At 43.0% G+C, this 21,051-nt stretch overlaps 1 protein-coding gene across 2 annotated transcripts in view; it reads right to left on the bottom strand.

Moving 5' to 3' along the window:
• Positions 1–19,382, bottom strand: part of LOC124265115 (protocadherin beta-3-like) — a 62,100-nt gene extending 42,718 nt beyond the window's left edge. The window contains exon 1 of one of the 2 annotated variants that reach the window (XM_046699924.1): positions 19,323–19,382. The gene's annotated coding sequence lies outside the window, so the exon portion shown is untranslated. Of the gene's footprint in view, positions 1–8,010; positions 8,492–19,322 lie in introns of those variants that run through there. The other variant, XM_046699917.1, reaches the window with a different exon arrangement.
• Positions 19,383–21,051: the final 1,669 nt, after the last annotated feature.

Raw genomic sequence — 21,051 nt, 5'->3', positions numbered from 1 at the left:
CTATCTGATAAATAATGTGTAAGTGTCAATGTCTCAGAGAATGTACCTGTGTATCCAATAAGTAATATGTTAGCGTAAGTATCAGATAAACAAACTACAGGTGTATCTAGTAAACAATGTATCAGTAGAAGTGTATCAAGTAAGAGTACGTGAGTGAGTAAATGTTTACAACAGGTGTATCTAATAAACAATGTATCAGTAGAAGTGTATCAAGTAAGAGTACGTGAGTGAGTAAATGTTTACAACAGATGTATCTAATAAACAATGTATCAGTAGAAGTGTATCAAGTAAGAGTACGTGAGTGAGTAAATGTTTACAACAGATGTATCTAATAAACAATGTATCAGTAGAAGTGTATCAAGTAAGAGTACGTGAGTGAGTAAATGTTTACAACAGGTGTATCTAATAAACAATGTATCAGTAGAAGTGTATCAAGTAAGAGTACGCGAGTGAGTAAATGTTTACAACAATATAACTGCCGCCTGTTATTAACAGAGAAGGGAAGAAACGAGCGGTGAGCAGTAATGATCCTTTGAGTGTAAGATGACACACAATTCCCATTTCTAATAGATGGTTTCACATATGCTTGATACTTCTCAACAAAGTTACTTGAGCCAATACAAAGTTATTTTTGTGGTACGAATAACGTCATTTACGACAAACAGTAGACACTTGTAGAACTAAGACCACTCGTTCATCCAGTCCGATGGCATTTAGAAAAGAAAAAAACATCAGTAAAAAAACGATCTGAAACTATACGCCAGTATATCATAAAACAATTTCTGTCCTTGGACGAACTAACAGCGCACTGGCACAACAAACGTGGTAAAAATCTAACATGGTAATAAACTCACATAACAACCCATTTGGCCGGCCCCAGACTGGAATGTATACCATCACACGGTGCTGCCTAAATATCGCCTGGACATTGCCATGGCACCCGCAGCAAAAAATGCATGATAGATGTTTTTGACCTTTCAGACTTCCATACAACTTGGTGTTTATAATTACTTCTCTTATACCATGCTTGTAAGATTTAAGGTGACGTGGTCGTGTTCAGGCAGCTTGGGCTTCTCAAATGACCTTTAACGGGATCACCTGTCAATACATGCTTTTCAGATAGGATCTCCTACAAGTATCACCATGAGCTATACCTACAGTACCACCTACAAGTATCACCATGTGCTATTCCTGCAGTACCTCCTACAAGTATCACCATCAGCTATTCCTACAGTACCACCTACAAGTATCACCATGAGCTATTCCTACAGTACCACCTACAAGTATCACCATGAGCTATTCCTACAGTACCACATCCTACAGTATCACCATCAGCTATTCCTACAGTATCACCATCAGCTATTCCTACAGTACCACCTACAAGTATCACCATCAGCTATTCCTACAGTAGCTATTCCTACAGTACCACCTACAAGTATCACCATGAGCTATTCCTACAGTATCACCATCAGCTATTCCTACAGTACCACCTACAAGTATCACCATCAGCTATTCCTACAGTACCACCTACAAGTATCACCATCAGCTATTCCTACAGTACCACCTACAAGTATCACCATGAGCTATTCCTACAGTACCTCCTACAAGTATCACCATGAGCTATTCCTACAGTACCCCTACAAGTATCACCATCAGCTATTCCTACAGTACCACCCAAGTATCACAAGTATTCCTACAGTACCACATACCATCAGCTATTCCTACAGTACCACCTACAAGTATCACCATCAGCTATTCCTACAGTACCACCTACAAGTATCACCATCAGCTATTCCTACAGTACCACCTGCAAGTATCACCATGAACTATTCCTACAGTACCACCTACAAGTATCACCATGAGCTATTCCTACAGTACCACCTACATGTGTCAATATGTGTCATTCCTATAGTACCTACTGTATTTGTCAACATGTGCTATTCTCGAAGAAGCATCTTCAATGTCACTGTATGATGTCCCTAAAGGATCTCCTGTATGCGCCACTATATGCTGTGTCTATAGGAGCGCACTTGTCAGAAATTATTGAGAAGTTTAGGAATATGTTTAATTGCATTTCTAGTATAAACAGCCTTGACCAGCTATCACGTGTTTGGTTTCATTCAAGAGAGACAACTCCGTTAATCCTTTTTCATTAGTTTGTGAAGAGTTATCCCCCTTTGTTTACTTCCTAGCAGACACCATTTTCAGTGATCCTCAGTATGGATGATTTAGAGAAGAGAAAGTTGAGTTTAGAGTATTATAACAAGGACATCAGATCAGATAAAGTGATTTCAAGTAGAACAGGCATCCCTTTGTCCACTGTTTATCGTGTTTTGAAAAATATTGCAAATGGATATGGCATTGAGCACCAGGGAGGCGCAGGTAGGCCCAGAAAATTGACTGTCGGTGACAGGAGGCAGCTTGGTATTCTTGTTTCTAAAAACAAACGAAAGAGTTTAGAAAACTTAAGGCTGGATATGATTGATAGAGGAACTGTGGCTGTCTGTAAGGAGACAATTAGAACTGAGATGCATGCAATGGGTTGGCAGAAAAGTCGAGAAATTCCATGACCGATCATGAAACCTGAACAAAAGGAGCGAAGATTGAACTGGTGCTCTCAGCATAGAAATTTTAACTTGGACAATGTGATTTTCTCAGATAAAAGTTCTGTGTGGCTGTTTCCTAATACACTGAAATTCTGGACCAAACAAACTGAAAAACCTTTGTATCAGCGCCCAAAGTACAGTCCGAAATCTAACGTGTGGGGTAACATATCTGTGTTAGGGGCAACGCCCCTCAGTGTATTTGAAGGGAATATGAACAGTGAGCGGTACACATATATTCTTGAGGGACATTTACTTCCATTTGCTCAAGTGTTCTATGGAAATGTTTGGTTTTCCAGCAGGACAACGACCCAAAACATCGTTCAAAGCATTCACAGGCCTGGTTTCGGACCCAAAATATGACATTATTAGATTGGCCAAGCTATAGCCCTGACCTAAATCCAATAGAATAAAAAATGTTTTGGGACTTATGAAGGAAAGTGTCAATAAGAAAAATCTGACAAATATTGCTGAAATGAAAGAAGAGGTGGTCCGATATTGGGACAGCATGGACAACGACTTTCTAACATCTTTGATCAGTAGTATGCCCCCCTCATTGAAGCCTGCATTGATGCCCATGGTGACTTGAGTTATGTTCTGCTAATATTCACATTTAATACGTGAGCAATGAGTGACAAAAATTTAAAAATTGCAATCTTTAAATTCGCAATAATTTCTGGTTGTATGTGTATATGTGACACAGTGTTCTCATCCTAAACTAGACACAAGTCATATCATGACACATCATGTGTTTTTCGACGCTGTACAGTATTATGAAATAAACCATATATACCTTTAGTTACCAGTGGAGTTATTTCAAGTATGAGGAAAACTTTAATATGGATATAGAACTTCTTTATTCTGTATAGGTGACGTTTCGACATAGATTCTAATGTCGTTGTCAAGCAGTGTCCTCATTCTTCATCTCCTCAACTTCTAAAATTACAATCAAAGAAGTGGAGTTATTTGATAATACATGTATATCATACGCACATGCAAAACGCGTGGTTCATGGTGACGTAAACCAATCCACACGTTCCATCGTAGGTCCAATTCATTTCCTGAGAATCTGGTTTCATTTTATAGAATAGCCGATATGACATTCCCGACAAACGTAACAGAATTATGTGTGATACAGAAAGTGAGAGAATTACCGTTATGCAGCCAACACTCGTCAGCTGCAATATTACTAGTTATTGTATTATATTACCTATCCAATCTATACTATACAGCGCGACATTATTAGAATGCTGTGCTTCTAGAAACACAAACAGTTTCGTTATTAAAATCATATTTCGCCTTTGTCACGCGTTCATTATAAAACATACACACGTACATATGAATAGCAATTTGACATGGTGAGCAATTTCCTTTTTTTAAATCAACATCAAATTGCAATTGCTTCATTCGACACGTGGATAACAATCAAAGTAAAACTACTTTTCGTTCCAATGTGAAAATAATTATCTGCCGTCACAGCTGTCTCCGGCGACCTTGTTTTGAAAGCGCGCATGAACGGATGCTTCGTGAACCATCATGGTGCGTTACAGTTAACTCGCCAAAAACATCAGCTTCCGCATCTACCAAGTTTAAAGCGCGCTGACCTACTTCGGAGAAATGTCCATCGCATGTTTAATACTTCGACAGCGGTACGCTTATCAAAAATGCTAATGTCTGTTATTCGGTCTACTTGGAGCCGGGAAGTGCTGTTATCGAGCCGCAGATCGCTACCGAAGCTGAAACCAACCCACTGTCCATGTTGATAAATCACAAATGACACCCTGAGTTAATGTCGTGCCGACCATGTTGCTGTCATTCTATTTCAATATATCTTGACAGAAATTTGCTGGAAGAAAAAACTGTTTTTGTTCAGTTACTTTATTCCAATTTGATTTTGTTATGGGGAGGTGGCGGGGGGATACGGTGAGGTGGCGGGGGACACGGAGGTGGCGGGGGACACGGTGAGGTAGGAGGTGGCAGGGGGATACGGGATACGGTGAGGTGGCGGGGGACACGGTGAGGTGGCGGGGGACACGGTGAGGTGGCGGGGACACGGTGAGGTGGCGGGGGACACGGTGAGGTGGCGGGGATGGCGGGGGATACGGTGAGGTGGCGGGGGACACGGTGAGGTGGCGGGGATACGGGAGGTGGCGGGGACACGGTGAGGTGGCGGGGATACGGTGAGGTGGCGGGGTGGTGAGGTGGCGGGGGGGGACGTGAGATAGCAGGGGTGAGGTGAGAGGTGGCGGGGGATACGGTGAGGTGGCGGTGAGGTGGCGGGGACACGGTGAGGTGGCGGGGATACGGTGAGGTGGCGGGGATACGGTGAGGTGGCGGGGGATACGGTGAGGTGGCGGGGGACACGGTGAGGTGGCGGGGGGACACGGTGAGGTGTACTGAGAGTAACGTCTTACACAGTCTACAACAGAAGTCAATCCATCTCAGGACAAGATACACTGGGTGGCCGGGCCAGTGAGTTTCTACATACGGAATATTGTCTCTGTCAGATGTGCCGCCAGATACTCCCTAATTATAAATATTCACAATTCATTCTTATTAGACACACTAGTGGTGGTCCAATTGATTGAAATAATCGAAGATTGGTCGTAATGACTAAACGACCAAGCAATCGATCACATTTTGCCATAATCGAACACAAACAATTTTGGAACACTTGTTTGCATTGACAATATTTATCACAAGGTTGGTTTTGTTTGTTGCGTTTCATAAGCACTACAAGCTCGTTCCAAGTCATGATTAAAATTTATCTTGAAGACTCCAGGAATTTTTTGTTCCTAACATATTAGTCATCCTTTTAAAGACATGAAATTTGCCAAAACAACCGAAAGAACTACATGTTTTTTTCTTTATTTTGTGTACATTAACAAACATAACCAGGACAATTTGATAAATAACGCTAACCAACTATTTTCGATGATTGATCGGTTGTAATGAACCAATCATCAATTATAAGATTTTAACCAATTCCCAACACTAAGACACACCACACTCATCTAGAGACTCTAACCCGAACGCATTAACTACCAGCTACATAAATGCACACAGGTGTATGAGATATATAGATGGTATACGAAGTATATGTGACTATACTCAGTATGCTAATTAATCAGCGTAATTGATATCCAGTAAATCTGTCAGACACGTTGGTGCCTTTTGTCGGTGATTTCAGACAACGTCGTAACGGTAACAGCAGTATACACGATGGACATTGTTACTGTAACAGTCTCTGAAACATTCACTGCTTCCTGCTGCGGTGTTCAACATTACTCATTAAAGCGGTAGAATGGCTATGTAAGTTTAATCGTCACGTGAACGAGAACGTTATCTTGGACAAGTGCGGAAGTACCGAGCGACACGACTGGCGACCTAGAAGGTGCTTTTGGAATTTGAGTTGATAATGACGGATGTTGTTCACGGTTTTGTCCCTGATCTCGAAACACATTTTGCGTTTAACGTTGTACCAGTTTGTTGTCTCCTTTGCGTGACAAATATACGAACGTGACGTGACGTGCAATGACTACACGATACTCGAGTCTGTGTCAGTGCTTTGCTAACAGTATCCGGTTACACTTGCGTGTCTCATCTTCAGGTGGAGGAAAGTCTCAAGGTGATGAGCGGTTTGGCTTCTACAACTTTGTTTGAAACAGGGCCCGTAAGTAGGTCACGGCCCTTCGCGAGACCTTGATTTAGTGCTCCCGGTGACAAACAACGTACACTTGGTCCGGTCTAGTAAAGTCATATTTGGCGGTCGCGCAATTTGGAACCAGAACTGGTTCTTGAATATACGCTTGTCACGGGAAATCTGGTACCGGGCGTAAGTTGGTCCCCGTCTCGTATATCGCAAGTTGGCGAGCGCAAAAGGAGCCGGGAACCAGCTTAGTAACGGGATTAGCGTCTCGCGAGACTTACAGGAGTGTTCAAGAGTATGGATATGGTGTTCAGGAGCTGACGTTATCAGATCGTACTGGAATTCGAACGACGCTGATCTAGGTCCGCGAATGGGTCAATGCTGTGAGGAGGTCAGTACAGCCAAGGAAGACAACTCTGCACACCGAGCCGCAACGTCCTTGACTGCATGACCAGACATGCAATTATGACAACAACTATTGCATAGGTCAACATTATTATTGTTATTATTATTATTAGTCCTACTGGGTCATGTATACTGTCGTTCCCGTCATCGTTGATTACCCACTACATATAGGCGCTGTGTCAGTATCCGGTATAGTAAAAGGAAAGGTGTTAGTTGAACACTGGAGTGCAAAGGATAATTACATAACATCAATCTCTCATACCCCGTGATCATTACCATAGTGACTATAACGCTACTGAGGGAAAAACCTTCGCAGCAAACAGATTCGGTGTCATTCAACTCTTTAACAATTCATGACAGTTCACGAGACTGCTTAAAACCAAACCAGAGCTCCGTTAATACTTTCCTTTCTGTGTTATATATTTGTAAGGCTGTTTCATATCTGACTACTTCAACTAAAGGATACAATGGCAATGTTCTGCCGTAACTACATCCAGGAAGATGTATTGTCATGTTGCCATTACGAGCCTATCCCCCGCGTCGCCATGCATCTCATTCCATCTTTTCACTGCCTGAGAGCATCGGAATTTCACTGAATGAGCGCAAACAAACCCATCGACATATCACCCCTAGATTTCACCTGGGGATATATTGTGGCCCTTTTGTTAATGTAATGAACACACTTTATCTTTCCTTAAACCATACCACTGTACACAAAAGATATACACTTGTCGATAAACAAGAAACAAATCTTTGACTGCTTAGCAAGTAACGGTCTCAACTCATTCAAACAGTTTCTAGATTTGGACTGGAATCACCGACAAAAGGCCCCAATGTGTCTGACAGATTTATTGGATATCACGTTTGCTCTGATGAAATCTTCGCAAACGAATTTCAATTCCCTTTTACTGGGGCATAATTTGGAATCGATGCGTTACCAGACCAACAGTAGTCTGCATAAAAACGAATCTCATATATACGACGTAAGAAAATAAAAGTCTCAAACATAAGTTCAATCTAGCTGCAATGCACAAGGCGATAAAGGACACACATCAACATGTCTTGATAACGGTAAATCGTATTGAGAGCGATATTAAGCAGAGCGTCATGGTCGCCCGAACCTGTCATTTGATAGTACATAACTAAATACCTACCGAAACCTCCTTGCTGTCAGTTATTATTGGTAATCAATTTTCGGATATAAATTATTGTCAGAAGCTGTTGTTCTGCAACTGCCGATCACAAGCACTATTGTTCTGCGGCGACAACATAATTCACGGTGAGTGATAAATCAAACTCAGGCAAGCGTATGTGACTGTAAGAGAAAGCATGAAGGAATACTGAAGTCTTTACCTTCCACAGAGGAACTGGTTCCGGCATGAGCATATCCCAGCACCGTACGAAGTGAATTGAACTGTCAAACATATATTATCACGTTGACGACAGGACATCGTTCACAGAGGCTGCTTATCGATCGGAATAAAACAAAAAACCGCACTTGAGACTTGCCATTGGGTGTAAGCTGTAGCATGAACCCAGTGCGTATTTTGTATACAAAACAGCTGTCCTCGCATTGTCGATAGCTTCATTGTTGGAAATCAACAACTGATGTCGATTTCACCAGCTTGTAGAGAATCTCGTTAGTTTCATCTGGGCCCGATCCATCTATCACAATTGGAACTTAGTGTCTCTTTCTCAATCACGAACTGGCTTCCATCTAAGTACGGTCTCCAAACTGGTTCTCTCATTACCACACAGTGTTAGAACATAAGTCCAAAGTGTTATAATATCCGACCCTTATTAAAGACATGCTTTCCGTTGCGACTTCAAGGTGTCGAGCGACATGTCAACTGAGCTATCAGTCTTCATCCGCTAGGCTGTCTTGAAATATTTATTGGATTCTGAATCTAATGAAATTTTAATTGATATTGTTTCTGTTATGGTTTTTATGACAGGACTTTTATATAGCGTTCCTCTCCCCAAGCGCCCAGCGCCGAAGCTACGGTAAAAATCAATAGGTAATTAGACAACTGCTAGTGATACGGTAGAGATGGACCTCTTAAAGTTAGACTTCGAGACTGCCCATTTGAAATGATGATTAGTTTGTTTGAGGAATGAGAGTCCAGTGATATGTTAAATGTCGTAATCGAATTCCCCTCTATCTGTTTGGTTAATAACGTGTCTGTAACACATGACTCAGGTAGAGCCGAGTGCAGCCATAATATTATTCATAATGGAATTTCGTGAACGTTTGTGATGTGTTTCATGATTCTGCGACAACGTATATTAAGGTAATAAAATTGTAATCAAGCCTGACAGTGTCTGTTTAAGAACCGGTCATATACAAGGAGTCTTGAATTTTCGTGAAAGATTAATTATTCTTTGGTGATTGCAATCAGACTTCATGATCAGGCAAACATATTTCGTTTGGTTGATGTTGATCTGGTGCTTTGGCATCAAACCAGCGTTCGCGGTTTTTACCTTGTGAACTTCAACCATTAGAGCGTTCTTTCCGTTACAAGATGTCTCGCTAACTCACTAGGTCTGCTGTCGATCACAATGACGATCACTGACCTGGAACCACTGTGCCAAAGACGCCTCCACAGTTATGATCGTTGACCTGGGCCCGTGGCGCCTCCATATGACAGTTATGATCCACGTTGACCGTTGGCCGTGGCGCCCTCCACAGTTATGAGTTATGACCTCCACAGTTATGATCGTTGACCGTGGGCCGTGGGCCGTGGCACCTCCACAGTTATGATCGTTGACCTGGGCCGTGGCGCCTCCTCCAGTTATGATTGTTAACCTGGGCCGTGGCACCTCCACAGTTATGATCGTTGACCTGGGCCGTGCAGTTATGCTGGCGCCTCCACCTCCACAGTTACCTGGGCCGTGGATCCACGTTATGACCTGGGCCGTGGCGCCTCCACAGTTATGATCGTTGACCTGGGCCGTGGCACCTCCACAGTTATGATGTTGGGCCTGGGCCGTTATGATCGTTAACCTGGGCCGTGGCGCCTCCACAGTTATGACCGTTGACCTGGGCCGTGGCACCTCCACAGTTATGATCGTTGACATGGGCCGTGGTGCCTCCACAGTTATGGCCGTTGGCGCTCCACAGTTATGATCGTTAACCTTGGACATGGGCCGTGGCGCCTCCACAGTTATGATCGTTGACATGGGCCGTGGCACCTCCACAGTTATGATCGTTGACCTGGGCCGTGGTGCCTCCACAGTTATGATCGTTGACATGGGCCGTGGCGCCTCCACAGTTATGATCGTTAACCTGGGCCGTGGGCCGTGGTGCATCGTTGACCTGGGCAGTTATGATTGTTGACATGGGTCGTGGTGCCTCCACAGTTATGATCGTTAACCTCGGTCGTGGCGCCTCCACAGTTATGATTGTTCCACACAGTTATGAGTGGGCCGTATCCACAGTTATGATCGTTGACCTGGGCCGTGGCGCCTCCACAGTTATGATCGTTAACCTGGGCATCCACAGTTATGATCGTGGTGCAGTTATGATCCACAGTTATGATCGTTGATCGTTAACCTGGGCCGTGGCGCCTCCACAGTTATGCTCCACAGTTATGGTTGACCTGGGCGTGGCGCCTCCACAGTTATGATTGTTAACATGGGCCGTGGCGCCTCCACAGTTATGACCCCTGGGCCGTGCTCCACAGTTATGATCGTTGACCTGGGCCGTGGCGCCTCCACAGTTATGATCGGTGACATGGGCCGTGGCGCCTCCACAGTTATGATCGTTGACCTGGGCCGTGGCGCCTCCACAGTTATGATCGTTGACATTCGTTGACCTGGGCCGTGCCTCCACAGTTATGATCGTTGACATGGGCCGTGGTGCCTCCACAGTTATGATCGTTGACATGGGCCGTGGCGCCTCCACAGTTATGATCGTTGACATGGGCCGTGGCGCCTCCACAGTTATGATCGTTGACATGGGCCATGGGCCACATTTCTAATAGTTGCCTCCACAGTTATGATCGTTGACCTGGGCCGTGGTGCCTCCACAGTTATGATCGTTGACCTGGGCCTCCACAGTTGCCTCCACAGTTATGATCGTTGACCTTGGCCGTGGCGCCTCCACAGTGATCGGTGATGGGCCGTGGCGCCTCCACAGTTATGATTGTTAACCTGGGCCGTGGTGCCTCCACAGTTATGATCGTTAACCTTGGCAGTGGTGCCTCCACAGTTATGATTGTTGGCCGTGGCGCCTCCACAGTTATGTTGCCTCCACATGGGCCGTGGTGCCTCCACAGTTATGATCGTTGACCTGGGCCGTGGCGCCTCCACAGTTATGATCGTTAACCTGGGCCGTGGTGCATCCACAGTTGGCGCCTCCACAGTTATGATCGTTGACCTGGGCCGTGGTGCCTCCACAGTTATGATTGTTGACATGGGCCGTGGCGCCTCCACAGTTATGATCGTTGACCTGGGCCGTGGCGCCTCCACAGTTATGATTGTTGACATGGGCCGTGGTGCCTCCACAGTTATGATCGTTGACATGGGCCGTGGCGCCTCCACAGTTATGATCGTTGACCTGGGCCGTGGCGCCTCCACAGTTATCATCGTTGACATGGGCCGTGGTGCATCCACAGTTATAATCGTTGACATGGGCCATGGCACCTCCACATTTATGATAATTGACATGGGTCGTGGTGCATCCACAGTTATGATCGTTGACCTGGGGCCATGGCGCCTCCACAGTTATGATCGTTGACCTGGGCCGTGGCGCCTCCACAGTTATCATCGTTGATCTGGGCCGTGGCGCTCCACAGTTATGATCGTTGATCTGGTCCGTGGCACCTCCACAGTTATGATCGTTGATCTGGGCCGTGGCACCTCCACAGTTATGATCGTTGATCTGGGCCGTGGCACCTCCACAGTTATGATCGTTGATCTGGGCCGTGGCGCCTCCACAGTTATGATCGTTGATCTGGGCCGTGGTCCATCCACAGCTGTGATCTCAGACCCGGAGGTTGTCCGCCAAAGATGAACAAAACTGTTTACCTTCTTATGAATTGGAACTTATACAAGCACAAGCAGCGTAACTTTGCAAAACATGCAATGATAAACATATACCCTTTTCCATCACATCATCGTTCGGAGAATTAATTTGAACTTACAAACTTTGAAAGCGAAATGTGTATTTGAAAAACCAATTGGAACAGCTCCATCTCCTGAGGTTCGGGTCTCTGATATATTTTATAGCCTTTTTATAGAATTACCTATTCCAATGACACCCTTGTCAATGAGTCAGACACATATTTCTTTTGAATTCCATTAGAGAGTATTATTTGGCTAATCTCAATAACGCTTCACGGTGATGGAACAGCGTGACTGTGCTTCTTTGGACGAGATGTGAACAAGTAACAAACTCAATTATGACCCCTAAATGGTTTTATTCCATTCGACATGTCAGGTGTCGTACCTTGCCTCTTCTGTACTGGTGAAAGTGCATTACCTTACTAACATTCGTGAAAGTCAGGAGTCCGTATTAACAAAGTCCAATTGATAAGATCTTCATCATACATATTGCCTGAAACTCATAATACCTAGTGTCCTTTAGACAGTTATAAATGCATACCCGGGTAATATGAACATAACGCGATCTTGGAAACCGGCGGCCGCTTTAGCCATGGTTTCCATGTCTGACCATTAGGCAGAAGACGCAAATTTGAGTTTATATTGTTTTGCGCCGCCGGCAGTAATTTAGTATCAAGTTGGAGCCTGCACAATCCACGGCATACGGTTACTATGACTACACACCTACACAACATATACGCATTACTACTTCTGGATGTTATTGCAGAATAGTCTTCATTTCAATAGTATCAAGTTTTCACATTCGTTGTGACATACACTCTTTGAAATACAGATTCCGAAACCATTTACATATGGTTGTGCTATGCCAGTATTTATTTGACATATTTTCTGTTCAACCTCTGCTTCAACACATCTGTATCCCAGTCCTTGCGACCATCTGGACAACCACTGCACCAATCAATACCATATAGTCTTGTGTGTATATGAGATATATGAGATATAATGTTACAAGTAGATATATCTAAAAGATACAAGAATTCGGGCTATATGAAAACAAAGTAGTGCGCTACTTGTTTCCATGGCAATATATTCCTCGGGTCCCACCCAATATGGATGCGGGGACAGGAAGCGTGTCCTATTCAGCATAGCACCATGAAAAAATACAGGAGTTATACTTTCCTTGCAATATAATTATACCGCCAAATTCCACTGTCGACGTGGACCAACGTTTGAACATTGAAAATCCTATTAAAAGGCAGTAAATTATCAAATTAATCAAATCAATTCCTCTTGGAGTTTATATACATCAAGAGCACGATATAACTCCCGTCAGAGTCTTGAACACGGGGACTCGGCTATGAAGTGCACGTTGATTACAAGTCAAGAAAACGAAGCACCTCAATTAAATGTAAATTTATCAGCTCGAGCGTTCCTGCTTCGTGCATCGTATACAGCCTCATTTACAAATGGGTCTTCTTTGTGGACTCGCCGCTGCATTGTGGGATGACGCAGTTGTAATATTGACTAACTGTAAATGATTAAGACCTTCCCAAAGGATTAATGCGCTTGCCTTTGACTGTAGGTTTTTATGGAGTCGACCAAATGGAAAACTCTCTTTGGTTGTTCATTACAGCGGGAATATAGCAGGGATATCGATTACATTGGAAGTGTGGATATGATGAAAAAGTAAACAAACCCGTTCGTTTTTCACTGATCGTCAAGGTGCACGACCCGATCATCAAAATGCTGACCTTGATATCTAAGGTGAACGACTTGAGATTCACGATGCGTAACCTTGATCTTCAAGACGCGTGACCTGGAAATTCAAGATCCGACCTTGACCGTCAAGAGGATTGACCTTGTAGTTCATGGCCTTGATTTTGATCTTAAAGATGCAAGTCACTGATCGTCAAATTGCAGTTTCTTGATCTTGGTCTCTGAGATGCAGGGCTCGCGAATAAAACACCAGTTGATAAACTGCCATTGCAATACAGTCAAGTTAAGTCAGTGGCGGAACTGGATTCGGACAACTATTCAATGAGCAGTTATCGTCAAAGTCCAAGGGTAAACAAATGGTGAACTTCGTGTATAGGACATTGTCACTCTCCTACCCAGAGTTCCATGCGGCAAGCCAGCATAGTATCTGCCACAGGCCAGAAAAATGTGACGATTCGTCACATCTTGCACCGTCCTTTTAATATAATTTCCTTATTTCTCAACTCTTTTATTTTTGACGAGTCTACACAACTAATTAAACATCTTTGATAGAATGGTTTAGTTTCATTGAGAAAATATCCTAAAACATGTAACACTATTTCGATTTGCGTAGCGATCCTTTGTTTACATAGGTTGTACGGCTCCACGTGCTGTCATCGAAGCCGACGGACGGAGAGCAAACGATGCAGCCAGTTTGATATCTAAATATGTACGGTCATAAACGTTACTGTCGCAGTTGTGGAAGAATATATATGTAACAATGCAAAACATTGTGAAGAGCTCGCCGAAAAGCTTGCGTAAGGCCAGTCTCTTCTTATTATGAATATGCGCGTTTGTTTACAAACAAGAGAAAAGTCTGGTCACGTGATATGCAAATTAGCCTGTGGCAGTGATGTTATGCTAAGTCATCACTGCGCCGGAGTGTGGGACATTGTCAGGCCATCGTCAAACATCGTAATTGTCAAATTGTGAAACAGTGATGAACTTTGATATTTTTAAAGGACGAAAATAGCAGCAGTTAAAGGAACGGCAAATAATATACAAGCAAAGGATGTCGACCAAGTCAAATTATATGTCTACACATACTATTATACACCTGCATATATAATTACACGCCTGCATATATGATTATACACCTGCACATTTTCTTACCTGGTCGTGAGCGTCTGTGTCATTGCTGATTACCTCTGATCCATCCGTGTACTTTTACATAGCTATTTCCCATTTTACACCCAATGGAATCTGTTCAGACAGATATTCGAGACTGATTGTTCCCTGGTATTGACGTTTTTCAATTTCCAAGATGTACGGTTAGTGAATTAGAGCATGGTTTGCCTGTGAGATCCAATCATATCATCTTCACTGCTGTTTTGCCTTTCACGGCCAAAGGAATCTGTCTCGTCTGATAATCGAGTCTGATTAGTGTTGACTTTTCAATTTATCAGCAAGTGAACGCGTCAACGCCACCCAGCTTCAACTGGATCACCAGTACACTAAACCCACCCGTATGTACTTGTTGCTCTCAACATGGTTTGATAACACGGCCACTTTTACCTGTCTGATTGAGTGGTTTTCTACGACATAGTGTTTATAGGGTACCCTGCTAATCTGTTTTAATAATGAGCCAAACAGGAATATACAGACAGCCATCATAACTCACATTCAATTTGGGATCCGTGAAGATCCGGGTTAGATTTGGTCTTCAGCAACTCATGCTTGTCGTAAGAGGCGACTAACGGGATCGGGTGGTCAGGCTCTCTGACTTGGTCAGGCGCGTAACAAGCCGTTTTTTTCGTGTAATCCCGACAGGTTGCAAGGCTTTATAGTTAGATAGTATTGGGGGCTTGCCCAACTTTCATAGCAAAACTCCTGGCTTTCTTTATAACTGCGCCCCTGTTGGTTGACACATGTTATCGTATCCCAATTGCGTAGATCGATGCTCATGATGTTCATCACTGGATTGTCTGGTCCAGACTCTATCATTTACAGACCGTCGCCATATGCAGCCTTAAACAACAAACCAACGATCCAATTTGAGATCCCGTTATCTACGTGTGTTACCATTTAGTCAAGTCACAGAGGTTCTTCAACTACACATAAAGCGTTCAATCACAAATCAGTGAGGTGAGAAATATTTTGTCGACAAACAGGAAAAAAGCATATCTAACCGCAAAACTAAAACATAGCTCATATCTTTTTAACTACAGTTTTGTATGCAGATTAACTTTCTATCCAAGTTTCAATCAGTTAGAGCAGCCATGTGCATTTTACTCGTAAGCATAAAATCTTCTCCCAATAAGTTGAATTGCCACAAACGTATTCGTATTTGTCAGCACAACGATTATTCAATCCTTTCACTGACTAATGAAGTGGAGAGACACTTTGTGCCAGAGAGACGTGGGATGGAAAGCGAAATAGGGTCTTAGTGTCAGTGCAGCTATCGTACCTCATTACACGGGGAGTCGGTGTTGTAGCCGGGCGTCCTAAGATTCCATTGGAACATCCCTCGATCCGGTCTGGGGACCCGCGTTACAAAATGCCTAATCGATAATTTTCTCATCTTAGATCGATAAATTGGGAGGACTTGATTGAAAATAAGCGAGGTCTTGCAAAATTTGGAATAAAGATTATTGGATTGCTGTTGTAAATTGTCTTTATTTGATGACAATTGTCGGTTGGGGGACATATCACCAATCATAAATTGCATCCAATCTGATGTCAAACAGACTCTAACGAATGAACACGTTCCTAAAGCTGTTTCCGAGTGTTGTCAATTATTTCAAATTTTAAAAAACAGTTTTAAGGACTTGAATCTATATTTCATGACCTCGAGGTCGATGAGGTCAGCGACTCTATTATGGCAAACCATTTCATCTATAAAGGTTTTATACTTGGCGCTAACAAGCTAAGACCGGCATTGTCACACGTTTCAAAAACTTGTATTGATTGTGTAGCGAAACATATTATATACTTGATGTATTCGTCCCATGCTTCAAGCGCAGTATGAATAATTTAGTCGCCTTTGACAATTACGTTAATATCTTTCATACGCTGTGGTATTGCGTCGATCAAGACAACCAAAACAAAGCCATCAGCTACGAAGCGCGTGTCGCGGCCTAAGAATAATTCATAGTCGTCATAGAAATTCTTCAGCCTCTGCAAAACTCGTGGGAATCGTAGGAAAGGAGGTTTTGTGAGCCTAATCTACGGAGAATTAAGGACAACCTGCGCGAATAAGAGGAGCCTGGTACTCAGACTTGTAAAGAGACATTGATTGTGCGTGTATTTTTCACCTGTTGTGACTTAAGAGTAAATCAATCATCCTTCAAAATTCACTTGTAAGTTCACATCACATTAACATTAAAGTTTAAGCCCCATTATGACAGCTTTTCCTGCAGTGTCATACGGCGTGACCAGTATGCACCTTCGGGGCTGAATGTGTGAACGCGTGGCCCCAATCGAGGCTGGGTAAGGAGCATGTTGTTTCACACCCTGAAGCAGATTACTCAGCCGGTACATTGCCCGTGTTTCGTGGTTCTGGATCGCCGTCTATCTGGCAACGCAGTATTTGGATCGTAAATACCAACGTGTCACACAATGGCATCTTATCTGTAATGCATTATAATACTGACCCTTTATAAACCGGTATCCGTACAATTTGGTCTATTTTGAAAATGCATCTGCCGTAGTGATTTAAGTGAAAAATTAAAATTGGCATATAGTGTTGTATACTCCCCAGGAAGATAAGAATGAAAATTGAGTCCACGTTGGCTGGTGTAAGGTTAGCTGTTGTGTTGTTGTTGTTGTTGTTGTTGTTGTTGTTGTTGTTGTTGTTGAAGTTATCGCTGTGCATTAGAAAAGAAACTTTGAATTTATCATTGCACAAAACGTTCGGTAAAAAATGTTCTTTAGCTTCATTTTATTGATACTGTAGCCATATATAGCGTCATTAGGTATATATGGCTACATCATTGGCAGATTCTGTCGAGTCAGCCTCATTCATCATACTGGCGTCCATAGAGATCTCTGCTGGAACATGATTTGTCGCTGTCGTTGCAAAGCATAGTTAAGAAACTGCTGTGATATGCCGTGTTATTAACACTGTGTCCCTTTGGAAAAACGTTCATTCTGGACAAAGGAAGAAGAATACATTTTATGTATCCATATGAAGGGCTGTTAAATTTCCTTTAGACGCACGTTATGATATACCTCATATCCATGTTATAACATATGGGAGTCGTCATTGTTTGAACACAGGATATAAAACTGCCATCGACGATGACGTTCATTGGGCAGTCGCACACTTTACGATGTGGACAAATTAGACTTCCTGGTATACCATGTTGGTTCCATACGTCCCTGTTGTGTGTTAGTCACCAGGAGCTGCAGCCGACGACCATGACAGCATGTAATCTGTGCCGTCGTTGGCCATGTCCACTGTTACATTAACGACCCGCGTTCCACGTGATGATGATATGCTTTATGAGCGGTGTGTCAGTTGCCGGCAGACTGGTGTGCAGGAATATAGGGTTTTAGGTTGAATTAGAATTAGAATTATGCTGCAGGGGTAGCGGCATAGGAATTGGTGTAAGCATATTTAAATGGGCGTTGGCTGATGTAGTTTGGCGGATGGGTGTGGTAACAACAACCCAGCATTCTTTTATTAACGCCCACTTCATGACTCACACCACATCCACTTCATGACTCACACCACATCCACTTCATGACTCACACCACATCCACTTCATGACTCACACCACATCCACTTCATGACTCACAACACATACCCACTTCATGACTCACAACACATCCACTTCATGACTCGCAACACATACCCACTTCATGTCTCACACCACATACCCACGTCATGACTCACAACACACCCACTTCATGACTCACAACACATCGACTTCATGACTCTCACCACATCCACTTCATGACTCTCACCACATACACTTCATGACTCACATCACACCCACTTCATGACTCACATAACACATCCACTTCATGACGCACATAACACACCCACTTCATGACTCACAACACATCCACTTCATGACTCACACAACACACCCACTTCATGACTCACATCACATTCCCTTCATGACTCAAAACACATCCACTTCATGACTCACAACACATCCACTTCATGACTCACATCACATCCACTTCATGACTCACAAACACCCACTTCATGACTCACAACACATCCACTTCATGACTCACATCACATCCACTTCATGACTCACAACACATCCACTTCATGACCCAACAAATCCACTTCATGACACAACACACATCTACTTCAAAACCACATTCACATCACACTCACAATACATATCATTCTGGGTACCTGGACGCTGTCCTTACACACACAGGACACTCCATACTTGTTTATCACTCAACTCATTATTTTGAGCATTTCTATGAAAGAGATATCTTGTTTACTGTTATGATTCTAAAGCGAATTCCAAGATTCTTATTACTTTGGACACTAGGATGTTGATTATGTTGCGCCAACATTACCGTAACCATAAGACCGAAATATCACCTCAACCATCTTTAGTCTGGAACCTATTGACATTTGGAAATCTACCCTTTAAGTGCCTGCCCGAGGCGGGAACAGCGCTGCAATATTAATTACAAAACAGTTCCAGACACAAAAAATAAGTTGTAAAATTTAAACTACCCTGTAGCATAGAACGTTAAGTCTCCCTGGAGGAACCCGACGTTTGCCGAACTCATTCGCACATAGTATCGAGTACGACCATGAGATTTGTTCTCTGGATACATTCAGTGCACAGAAATCGATTTAGAAATATTACAAGACAATTTGAGAAGTAAATCAATTTCACCAACACACTAAAACAAACACTTGAACCTACCACGCCAAATCCACCAGGCAATGTACCCTTCTCTGAGAGCAGCCATCCCAGTGTACACCGCTTAACGAGTACCTGGTAGGAGTGGGGAAATATTGACAACTTGCTGTGACAAATGAACGACAAATATAACTAGGATATTCCCAGCAAATACTTGACAGCATTCACTACAACAGTGCATTACGACTTTTTTAACTTCGAAATTAATCATGATGCGTTTCTGTGACATGGTCAGTAATTGAACGTGTTTGTGCTGAAGACATAGTGGAAAAGTCCCAAAATAAATATTGACCTGGGAAATTTCTCAAAAACATACAGGAGGATGATTGTTAGAAGTCAGAATAAGTTGCCATGTAAACACTATCATTTCCGCATGACAACGCACCTGACACAAAAATAACTCAAGGCTTGGCTGACAAAAAAATAACTGTTAATACTAGCCCTGTCTTGCCCCTCGTGTCTTATTGGTGAATTAACAAGTGACAGATACGTTGTAAATCTGAAGTATTTGTTAAACCGTTGTTGATGTTGCTGTTGTTGATGTTGTTGCCGTGTGTAGCTACTTGCGTTGATAGAATATCTGAGGATAACGAACTGAAGTCAGGGTATAGTTATTGGGAGGGCGTGAGTAGGACTTGTGTGGGTGAGCCTGGAGCTCAGTGGGTGCGACTGGAGCTGGGGGGTGATGTTGTGACGGCGTGAACCCAGGGGTCAGGGCCCCGTTTCACAAAGCTCTCGTAAGCATAAGATCTCGTAACTTTTCTCGTAGCATTCGTGCCTCCTATACTGTAACATATGAGGTACTAATGCTACGAGAAAAGTTACGAGATCTTAGGCTTACGAGAGCGTTGTGAAACGGGGCCCAGGTGCTTTGTGGGGTGGGGTGAAAAGGTGATTAAAACAATCAACCAAGTAATATACATCGACAAGGAAAGTTTCACACGTTTGGATAAGAGTATCCTTTATCACGTTGTCTCACACCTTATCGGGAGTAGTAATGTTTTTTTCAGATTATTAAAACTTCTAAATTAGCGTATTTTCCAAATAACCGTATCCACAGTTTCGAAAGAATGAAATTCGCCAGGTGATCATAGTACACCTTAAGTTGAAACAATCATAATTTCGAGATAACCATAAATTCGACCTGAGCGTAGCATCGAGACAGTTGATACCTTAATTATCCTCGTCATAAGATAACAATATGTTATGACAGAAGGTTCGGCTGTAGCTTCATTGCTTTCAATATCAGAAACAGCTGAACCTCTGGAAACCGAATACCATTGAAATCAACACAAATTATATGTCGAATTAAGACTCCACAAGTATTGCCACACATACATTCACATTCTGAAAACAGTTTTCCAGGAAAAGTCTATTCCGATAAATCATTCTGCGTCAATTTCAATGTCGTGTTTCAATAATATTTCATTAGGGCCTAATATGACTTATTTATAACGGTAAGTGTTAGAGATAACTCACTTTAAGTGAATATACGATGTCAGTGAGGAATCACAATCATCAGAATTATAGAGAATTTTCTTGGAGATTCCTCCGGTGGTAAACTCTCAGGGGTGCTACTTGAATGACACGAGAGTGTGACTGTCTGTAAAGTAGATCACATCTTCGAGCGAATCAATCCCGTCAGACCCCGACACCTAACACCAAGCAACTTGCTAAAATGTCCCACTTGGCTATTGTCACAAAACCGACATATCGCGTAGAGTTCACATAA

The sequence above is a fragment of the Haliotis rubra genome, unplaced genomic scaffold (genome assembly GCF_003918875.1).
Source record: "Haliotis rubra isolate DU_JTF1 unplaced genomic scaffold, ASM391887v1 Scf121, whole genome shotgun sequence".
Lineage (NCBI taxonomy): Eukaryota > Metazoa > Mollusca > Gastropoda > Lepetellida > Haliotidae > Haliotis > Haliotis rubra.
Note: the sequence above shows the minus strand (reverse complement) of the source record. Positions and strands in the feature narration are given on the sequence as shown.